This window comes from Micromys minutus (assembly GCF_963924665.1).
Source record: "Micromys minutus genome assembly, chromosome: 1".
In the NCBI taxonomy this organism is placed as follows: Eukaryota; Metazoa; Chordata; class Mammalia; order Rodentia; family Muridae; genus Micromys; species Micromys minutus.
Window position 1 is genome coordinate 172,651,265 of NC_137969.1, and position 10,877 is coordinate 172,662,141.

General features: G+C 50.5%; 1 protein-coding gene across 2 annotated transcripts in view; it reads right to left on the bottom strand.

Moving 5' to 3' along the window:
* The window catches only part of RNF144A (ring finger protein 144A), a 111,986-nt gene extending 101,774 nt beyond the window's left edge, over nt 1–10,212 (bottom strand). The window contains exon 1 of one of the 2 annotated variants that reach the window (XM_080925921.1): nt 10,095–10,212. The gene's annotated coding sequence lies outside the window, so the exon portion shown is untranslated. Of the gene's footprint in view, nt 1–7,772; nt 7,884–10,094 lie in introns of those variants that run through there. The other variant, XM_080925922.1, reaches the window with a different exon arrangement.
* Nucleotides 10,213–10,877: the final 665 nt, after the last annotated feature.

The window sequence follows — 10,877 nt, forward strand, 5'->3', positions numbered from 1 at the left end:
AGGCAGGGTCTCTCAAACAAGCTCCATCTAGCAGGCCAGCTCTGGAGGCACCGGCTTTGCCTGCCCTCCAACATAGAATTAAAGGCAGACTACCACACCCACCTGGCGTTCACTCCAGAGCTAGAGATCCCAACTATGGTCTGCATGCCTATGTGGCAAGCACTTTAACCAATGAACTTTCTCCCCAGTCCTATTACGAATGTGCTCTATTTAACCCAATACAGCCAAAATACAGTTATCTCAACATGTGACTCATAGAAAAATTCCTACTTGTGCTCCACGTTGTGTTTTTACACTGTTCACCAGACAGCTCAAGTAGGATGAGCCAGAGCAGTCAGCTGCCAAGCCCCACAGCACACAGGCTCCAGGGCTGTCCCGTCTCCTCCATCTGCCTGTGTTTATGGCTTACAACCACACAAGGGGGGATCCTGCCACCTAGAAACACAGCCCTTATCCACCAGCGAGACAGGACCCACTCACGGCCTGCATCAGTGGGTTCAGTGGAGCTGCTCCTGGCTGGAGCTCCTCTGCTTCCAGCATCTAGGACAGAGAGGAAACAAGGGCACAGTCAAGGAAGCAGAGCTGGGAGCCAACGAGGAGCAAGGCCAGAGAGTATTAAAGCATTAAGAGATAAGTGTCACTCTCTGCAGCCAACTGGCTTGCAGGAACTGCACAACTGCCTGAGAAGCATGAGGAAGCCAGGTCCTTCAGGATGCATTCTCATCAGACACAGGATACTACAGTGCCCGCATGAGGGTGGGGCCAGTCTTTATTCAGCCTGTGAAATCCATGGACCTGTAGGCTCACCCCACAGCCAGCATCAAGGGACAGGCTGTGGAGCAGGAGAAAAGGGATTCTGTGGGTTCAGCTGAACAGATTTCTAGAGGGAAATTGGAATGCAGGAAATTCCAATCATTTAGGAGTTCATGCTCTGCAGACCGCAGAGTAAAATGCCCTACCTGTTATACAAAGGCCTCAGCAGACCTTCAGCCCCACTTCTCGGTTCCTTACCCTCCCTATGGTGGGTAACGCTTCGAATCCCCAGAACCAAGGGGATTCTGACAAGCGAATAACAAAAAACAAGTACATATGAATAGCCGAGACTGCATTTGGACTTTCAGGGCTTTGGTGGGAAAAGATGCAGCTCTAAGTACCGAGTAAGCGCCTACTGGAGAAAGCCTCAGACAGCCATTATACAGTCTCTGCAACCCACCTGGGGCTTCAGACAAAGGCACAGAGGCCCCCGCCACATCAAGAGTATCAAAGCTGTGCGAACATCCACCTGGACCTTGCCCCGTGTGGATTCCTGCTCTTCTAGGAATATCAGGTAGAGGGGGAGCAGCTGTTTACTTAAGCCCAGAACAGCAAACACAGCCCTTAGTTGTGACCATGAATCTGTGTCACCCTTGCTTCTGGAGCTCCTGCATGTTTCTCACATCTCTGCATCTCTCCGTGTGTTTACACAGTCTAGCTCCTGCCCTAACTCCTGCATACCAGATTCAACTGTAGTGGTTTCAGAAAACTTGTCTCTTCTAATAAAAGGGAGAAAATGCCATGGACACATATCCATCAACACATACAGACAAAGACATACATATACATTAACACAGAGAGACACATACACTCACATACACATATACAGATACACTCATACTCACAAATATCCATCAACACACACGTATACACATACAAACACATATACATACACAGATACAAATAACACACATACACACAAATATTCATCAATACACACAACCACTCGCACACACACCTACTAAAAATGCAAACACAAGCCCACAGCTAAGCCAGACATCTAAGACCAGGGAACTGTATAGAAACAAAGGCCAGTATCCTGAGGACTAAGGATGGAGAAGCCAAGAGGAGAGTCTGGTTCTCAGAGACATGAGAGTAGCTGCATCAGCCTCCAAGCACCTACCCATAATGCTGAGTAAACCTGTGGGCTCAAGTCCTTGTTAACAGATACTCTGCTGCTACCAAAGCACATGGTAATGTCTACAAATGCATACAAGCACTAACAGTTGCAAGTTCTCTCTCTCTGTCTCTCTCTCTCTCTCTCTCTCTCTCTCTCTCTCTCTCTCTCTCTCTCTCTCTCTCTTTCTCTCTCTCTCTCTCTCTCTCTCTCTCTGTGTGTGTATGTGTGTGTGTGTGTGTGTGTGTGTGTGTGTGTATGTAATACTTTCCTAATTTCAATTCTGTGCAGTAATAAAGAACCGTGACCTAAAGTAGCATATGGGAGAAAGAGTTTATTTCAGCTTACAATTCCAGGTTACAGTCCATTACTGCAGTGAAGTCAAGGGAGCTTCCGGCTGCACTTGGTCACACCACATCCACAGTTAAGAGCAGAGAGGAACAGCGTCACCCATGCTGCCTGCTCACTAGCTCCTCAGCTGACTTCCATTACTCTTAAACACTTTGGAATGCAGCTCATGAAATAGCACTGCCCACATCCAGGGTGGGTCTTCCTGCCTCAGTTAACAATTAAGACAATCCCCCCAGAAACAGGCACAAAGGCCAATTTGACCTAAGTAATTTCTGAACTGAGACTCTCTTCCCAAGGGATTTCTTCTGAGTTGTACTGAGAGGAAATTAAAACAAGCCAGCACAGACACACACATGTGCACATACACACATGCACACATGCTACAATGCACTTGTGAATGTCACATCGTTAGTCTCTGCAAGATAAGATGATGTCAGATAGAGTGGAACTTTATCCAGTGTGACTGTTCTTTATGGGAACATAGAAATGACACAGAGGTAGAGGAGATGATGACCACAAAGTCCAGCATAACATTTAGGCCTGAATTCCAGCCTATCACCCACGGTTGGTTCCTAACAGCTCTCACACTAGGGCTGCAGGGAATTCCTCTCTCCTCTCTGAGCACCAAAGTACTGGCCTTGAGGACAGAGCTCTAGGAGAGCCCAGAGGCAAGGGCACAAACTGGAGACTTGTTGAAAAGGTAGGTTCTTGGGTCTCAAACAGATGGAATGTTTTATTCATTTCCTATCACATCTGGTCCCTTCACCAACCACACTGCATATTGCAGTTGCCTCTCTAAGCAGCAAAGAAAGAATTAGGGTCTCCAGGCACACCAAGGCATCTCTGACCCACCCACACGAGGACTTCCAAGTGTCTAGCCCTGGCCATGTGGTCACGAAGATGTATACACCTTTAAGCCAACAAATTCCCAGGCCTGGGTTGCCAAATCTAATGATCTCCTTGAAGCTCTACCTTCCCTGTGTTAGTGTGTCAAAGCCTCAGGTTCAGGCTACCAAGAGGCATGGCAGAGCCATGGGGGATGGTCCGGAAAAATGAAGCTGCATCTCAGATCACACTTGCACATGTCCAGTGCACAGGTCACACCTGCCCCTATGCTTATGAGTGTACGAGGTGTGTGGATGGGACCCTCAAGAGTCACAGAGTGCTCTTACCCTGAGGCAGAATCTTATCTTCAGTTGTTGCTTCTCTCCCCTCAGAAGGAAGAACACAAGCTCTTCTCCTGTCTTGGCTGGCAAGCACACCTGGAAACAGTTCTGCCTCCCGCTTTGGAGAGATTACTCCAGTCTTTTATCAGAAGGACTTCCATATAGAAGGGTGAGGAACTTCCATGCTCTGCTGTTCCTGGGGTTCATCTGCTAAGGCACCCTCAAATGCAAAAATGTGACCACTGAGTCAGTCACCACACCTAATATAGGACCACCGAGCCTTTCCTCAGAGTCCCGCCTCATGCAGGCCTGATGATCATAGCCTAGCTCTTGGCCCTAATCTGTCTGTCTCATTTTAGGGCACCTTCAAGTATTCCCCGAGAAGCAGACTATGCCTCCTGCCTCATGAAGCCTCAGACTGCAGCTCAGGCATTAGTCCACCAGACCCTTGCCCTTGTCAGCGTGGAGTTGTCTTCACACTCGCTATACCAAACGTGGTACCCCAGGGCTTCTGCTGTGTTTTCTGGCAGAATTCTACCCCTCTCACTGCAGAGCCAGTGCCCACACGTGACTGGTGCTGCTTAGAGGTGAATTTGGCTTCAGTCCAACTTTCCAAAGGGCCAGCATCATGGGATGTTCTGAGATCACACTAGAGAGTGACAGTTAAGCTCTCCTCCCCTAATGATGTGTCCATGGAGACCCCGTGGGCTGTCAATCAGTACATAGCAATTCATTCAGGGAGAGCAAGAGCAGAAAGAGTGCAGGCACCTGTGGGGTGGGTGGGGAGGAGTTCCCAAATGAGTAAGTTCCTGCCTTTGTAGAGCTGGTAGTTAGCAGAGGAAGCAAGTTACACAGATCACCAAAATAGATTAGATAAATGCAACTGTGGGTTCTGAGGGAAAGTTGCTACAGAAGTGCCTAGTGGGAAAAATCTACCTTAGCGGAGATGGGAGGGTGGGGGCTGAGCCTAAGTCAGTGTAAGTCTAGGGAGATCTAAGCCTAGGGAAGCCTGGGCCTGGAGAGCCAGGGCCTCGGCCTGAGCCTTAACTTTGTAGCCTTGCCTCTTTCTTCTCTGTGTACCTCCATTTCTTTCTCTGCAAAATACCCGTGTCCGGAAGAGTACGGACACATTAGCGGTGCTCCAGATAAGAAAAAAGATGTTCATTTGTGGGCAGATCATCTGAGTCTGGTCTTGACATAAATGGCAGCAAAAAGGTCCAAGTCAGCAGCTACTGAGAGATCTCTTTGGAGGACAGGCTGCTCCACCAAGAGTCCTAGGGGCTTCTCACTAGGCCATGGAGCTGCTGGACGTGTGTGAGCAGGAGTGAGTGGACAGAGGGACAGCAGAGACTGATACAAAGTATCACATCGCATGAAAGCTTAGTGCTGATGCTGGCTTCCTATGCTTCTGTTAAGAGTGGAAATGTGAGAAAGGGGGCCAGAGATGCCAAGTGCTGAACATTTATTTCTGTGACAGGAAACCCCTCCTCTACCCACAATTGTGTGAGGGTTCTCGGATAGTGGCTGCCCCTAACATCAGGCAGGCTTCTTCTTTCATGGAATGAGGGGCAGATTCACTGGGAAGGGTGTGATGGGGCCCACGGAAGGCTAGAGAAATCCAGTGGTTGACGCCAGAAAGGAAATCACCTTTATGTGAAGGTGCAGGGAGCCCAGGATCCATGATGGATGTGTGTGTGTGTGCATGCAAGAGAGATGCATGCATACATACATGCATACATGCATGTATGTGTACAGAACTTCTGAGCTACTCAGGACAGTGGCTAAGCAACTGAGTCACCTTCTCATCCATGCAGGAGGTCGGGAACATATTTGGATGTATCACACAATTCCTTCCTCCAGACCATTTCCTGTTGTGCTACCACACAGAACCAAGCATACCCTGACCCAGAGAGTACATGAAAACCAGTGCTTTGAAAGCTTAACACGTTCTCCCAGAAGCACGAAGTTGCAAGGAATGCTTACAGTCTTTGGTCCCAGATCAACAGCCCAGCTGACTAGCCAGCCCCATTCATACCAGACTCTGAGAGCTTTCCCAGTTGCCCCAAGTTGGAGGTTTGAATAAGAATGTCCTCCAAGGGCTCAGGAATTTGAACAATTGGTCCCCCATTGGTGGAGCTGTTAGGGGTGGCCCTGTGGGAGGAAGCTTGTCACCAGAAGTGGCTTTGGTTATTTAAAGCTTCCTAACATTTTCAATTTTGCTTTCTCTGTTCCCTGCTTGCAGCTGAGGATGCAGCTTAACTTCCTGCTCTGCCCATGAAGTCTACCACTTGCTGCTGTGTACCACAAATAATCTTATCTCTCTGGGACCATAAACTTAAATTAACTCTCTTCTTTACATTCCCTCAGCCATGATGTTTTAACATAGAGAGAGAAAATGCACCCACCACTGTTGGAAAGCTGGGTGGGCCCAAGAAGAAAGACCCCCAAAGCCCATACCCCCAAAGCAGCCTTCCACATTAGGCTTGCTGAGAAGTTCTCAACACCCACAGGAGCTGCTGCAGCCCACGGAAGCCTTCTCAGGCCACTCAGGAGTATTACCTCTTGAGTGTGACAACCACACCCTTTCTTTGCTCTCATAAACCTATCCTCAACTCTGACCTCCACCATAGGCCAATTGGGAAGGAATAAGTGGCACTGAAAATCCACCGAGGAACCTTCCAGAAGGTACGAGAAATGAAAACACTGTGTGATAAACAAGAAGCTTGGTTTGGACAGCGTTCAGCGTCACAGCCCCCCAGCATGCCGATTTCAACCGGGTGAGCAGAGAGCCTCTCTGTCTTTTCAATGTTCCTATACAGCCCGAGTTGTTTCTTGGCTACTTCAAGTCCTGATTGCACACTGGTCTTCGAATCTCCCGGGTTAGCCATCTGCTGGTTTCTGCTAGCATGGGGCCCACGACCCTGTACAGTAGACCCCACCTCAACATCAGACTGCGCTTGTCATCTAACTCTTTACACTGTCGACCAAGGTCACACCCTCTTAGTTTTCTGTAGACGTCTAAGATCAAAGCCCAGTTTCCACGCGTACCCTGTGAGACCTCAGATTACGCTTGCCCGCATCAGGTAGGGGTAGACCATTCACCTGTCCTGTGGGTCTGAGAGCTGCATCTTATCCACGTGATGCTCCGTACCTACACAGGACCAACAGCTCCACTACCAGCAGCAGACACATAGCACACAATCAAACATGAACTGACTGACACACATGACTTCAGGCCATCAGGAAGATGGCTCTTCCCTGTGACACCGAAGCTAGCTTATCAACCCACACTCCAGAGTGGTGGTTCTCAACCTTCCAAATGCTGAGAGCCTTTAATCGAGTTCCTCATGTTGTGGTGAACCCCAGCCATAAAATCATTTTCTTTGTAACTGCAATTTCGCTGTTATAAATTACAAGGTAAATATCTGGTATTCTGATATGCTACCCTGTGAAAGTCATTCTACCCCAGAGAGGGTCATCACAGGTTGAGAACCTCTGCTCTGGAGCAAGCCTTCCACAGTTCTGCAGAATAGATAAGAGGCCCTTTTAGCTTTTGGAGCTCTGCAAAGTGTTAGCCTCAAAGCTGCAGGAGCCTCCCCAAAGTTCACTTCTCACCATGGAAGCCTTGGAGAACAGCCACCCTTCAGAGGGAAAACACACCTTTCCCCTGTGAGCATCCACACAAATGGCTGCGTCTGTAGGTCATTCTGGAGTATCGATTCTTCTAGAAATACTCCCGACTCACCGCAGCTGTGCTCCTGGACCTGAGAAAAACTGGGCCAATGCTTCGGGGCTATCCCAAGGGAGTTGAAGCCATCCAGACAAGCAGATACTTGCCAAGGTCAGACAGCTGGGTGGGAGCACGGCTGGGAACAAATGCCCTGCAGACGTGTGAACAGTGGCTTCAATTAATTTCTCCAGCTAATTAAGAAAAACTATCCATGTGTATCAGCGATTGGGAAACATAAAACAAAAGAAACAAAAAAAAAAAAGAGGCTAGTCTCAAATAACTTCTCCAATCTAGAAGGAATGAAGGACAGCTTCCACAAAAGACCCAGGAGAAATATGACAGTCCACCTTCCTCAGACAAGCCCACTCTTCACAGCCTCTACATCAGCCTCAATATGGAAACCATCCCAGGTTGGGAGGGAGTACTGCTAAGTCAAATAAACAGTTCCCCCAAAGAGCTAAAGATCACAGGAAAGCATTTACATCCCTGACCTATCCCAAGAAGAGAAGAGAGAAAGGGTCACAGATACTCAGAACAGATCCACCACAGCCCCATGTGGCCAAGGCACCTGGTTGCTTCTCATCAGCTACAGTACCTTTATGATCATAGAGGAGGACTGAGAACCCATCTCGGTCCTCGACTCTCGGTGGCCCAGGACTGGCTTCAACAGCTCTCTCTGCCACTAGAGAAAGAGGCCTCCGGATGTCTGAACAAAAGGAAGGCAACAAGGCCAAGTCAGGAACCACAATGGAAAAAACAGCATTCTCGGTCGGGCAAAGTGGCTCCTGGCTTGGGGCCCTACTGCTGCGAGCAGGACAGCACATCAGCTCTGAACATGGCCAGCACTGGCAACACCGCGTGTGGTATCTTTTCCAAGTCTCAAGCCACCTTAGGGCCCCAGGAGAAGCCACGTAGTCTAGGAACAGTCTGCAAACAGACACTGCACGCTTGCAAACAGAGTTCTGAAAGATGCTTGTACACATACGCAACTGTCCAGAGCTTCCACTGATTCGTGGCCTGTGGACTTCCGCTTTGCCCATGTGTGCTTTCAGTAACTTATCTTTCAGTCATTCAGGGGTGGGAGGCATCGGTGTGAGAACTGGGACACCTTGAAAAATCAACCCCGGGTGCAGGAGATGTGGCTTAGGAGAGTATTTGCCTAGCATTCCCATTCGCCAGGCCCCAAGTTCAAACCTCGGTTATGCATAAACTGATTATAGTGGTCCATTCCATTCACTCCAGTACTCCACTGGTGCAAACTGGAGAAGTTCAAGGTCCTGTTCCGCTCCACTGGGAGTTCCAGGCCAGCCTGAGCTAGACAGCCTGCAAAATCTCACTAGCAAAAACTAAAGAAGAGTGTATCTATCAAAATGTTAACTCCGGAATTCAAATTGTGTTGGGTCCAGAACATTCCCCTCCTAGCCCAGCTGAGTTACTGACACCCATTTTCCCAGGAGGGGTCACATGGAACCCTGGAAAATAAAATAAGTACATATGGCTAAGGGCAGTATCTGACCTGAAACCCCACCGGAAGGCACCTGGCCCTTGAACACTGCTACAGCCACGCTGAAACACCAAGTACTTACTGGTTTTTATCCTCCGGCAAGACCACCCAGGAGTCCCACCCAACAGAGGCCAAGTCCAGAGTCTCGGCCGGCAATTCAGAATCCCCTCTAGACATACTTCGGGAGCAGTCTTTAAAATGTGATAAAAGCCAAACTGTGGGAGTCACTGGGAAAAGTAGCACAGCCCCCTGGTACCACTGACAAGGAGTAAAACTCGGGTTCTCTGGAAGCTGGCAACCCCATGGGAATGGTTCTTCACACTACGCATTCCTTTGCTGGTGCTTTCTCCACCACCCTGGCTACGCCCCACTGGTCATCTGATTCTACATCTCTCCTTTAGAAAGTCCCCCACCCCCACTCCAGTCTCTGCCCTCTCATCCTAGGGCGTCCTGACCACCTTTCCTTCCATCAGCTATTGTGTTTCTACACATGTCTTAGCAGTCTAAACTACCACCCTGGTCAGGGTCATTGGGAAGGACCTGTCTCCCAGACACCACTCCTGGAAAGCCCTTCCTTCCTACAACTGTCCTAAGCAAGACTGAACTGTTTTAATAGGAGCCAGGAACACATGGGAACCCTGGGAAGGGTACCCACAACCTGGTCTAGCTCTCCTTGTTACTTGGCCTTTGACCCTGCACCAGGCAAGCTGTAGATAACTGTTCAAAATAAGCATACTTTAAAGCATTCTCTGAGAAGGATGCCAAACAAGAACTAGAGCAAACTTTAGGTAAGACCACCAGAGACCCGCCTAGAGTGAAGAATTCGTCAATTCCCGCGCAACGGCGGCGGCTGGAAAGCCTTCTGTTAGTTAGCAGGAGCGATTAAATCTCTGAGCTCCACGGATGGTGCAGAAGACCGGGAGCAAAGCGGAGCACGGGATTCGAGAGTCCTGAGGGGACTTCCTCGGGCAAGAGGGGCGCAAGGGACAGGGAGACAGAGGCCAGCAGAGGAACATGCCCAGGGCGAGGCGCGGCTAAGCACTGCGGGGTACTCGCGACTGCTACTGGCCAGAACGGACCCGACCTTCCCCACGCCCTCGTTCTGCCCATGGCCAGGTCACGGCGGGAGTCCACCCAAGGCCTGCAGACGGTCGCACACCCGGGCCACTCCAGCACACCCCGCGCCTGCGGCTGGAGACTTCTCCGTGGCGCGCGATCTCCAAGTGCAAGCGACCAGGAGGAGGCGGCCGTCACCCAGCGGACTCCCAGAGCAGAGCCCTCATCGCCGCCCCGGAGCCCCCGGGTCACCACCCTGCAAAACGGGTTAGGGGGCTAAAACCGGCCCCGCACAGCCTTGTCCCGCGCGGCCCGCTCGGGCGATGCCGACACAAAGGGAACGCGCGCGTCACCCACCTGGTCCCGCGCGGTCCGTGCTCCCGCTCGGCCTCTTTGCGCGCGGCTGCGATGGCCCCGCCCGGTGCCGGCTCGCGGGTGCTGCTGCCCCCGTCAGCCTCCCGCGTGCAGCCCGCCCCGCAGCGCAGCGTCCTTTATGCCTCCCCGCCCTGAGCCCCGAGAACTGCGCGCGGGGTCGACGGGGCGCGAGCGCGCACTAAGCGCGGGCGCGGGAGGCAGAGCCAGTTTGCACGCTCGCGCCCCCTGCCGTTCAGAAGCGCTCCTCAATGTCCAAGCACCAGGACCAGGCTAGCAGCCAGAGGTCAGCTCACTGATGAGGTGCCTTTGCGGGGAAGTGAGGGTGCAATGAGGCCTCCTGAAGTTGGACCCCTGCTTTCAGTTACTGGAAGAGCAAGTACCAACAGCTAGAAAGAAACGCGTAAAAAAATATATCCCATCCCTACCAGTCAGGAGCTGGGACTATCACTCAGCGGGGCATTTGGGACCCTCTAATCTAAGCAAATTACAGCAAACCTCTGGACTTCCAGAACCTACTCGGCGATCCTGCCTGTGAGTACTTTACCATGAATACTATGAAAAGAATCATCTTTTCACCCTAACTTCTGATGAAGTATGTGGATGGGAAGAGTCCCCAACCTGCCCCTACCTAAGGCTGAGGCTCCCTGCGTATATATGAAGCCCAGGCCACAGCATTTTGTTTCTTTTGGTTTTTTTTTTTGTTTTGTTTTGTTTTTTTCTCTTAGAGCCTAAGATCCACCAGTAGATGGGAATTCCCATCTTGCA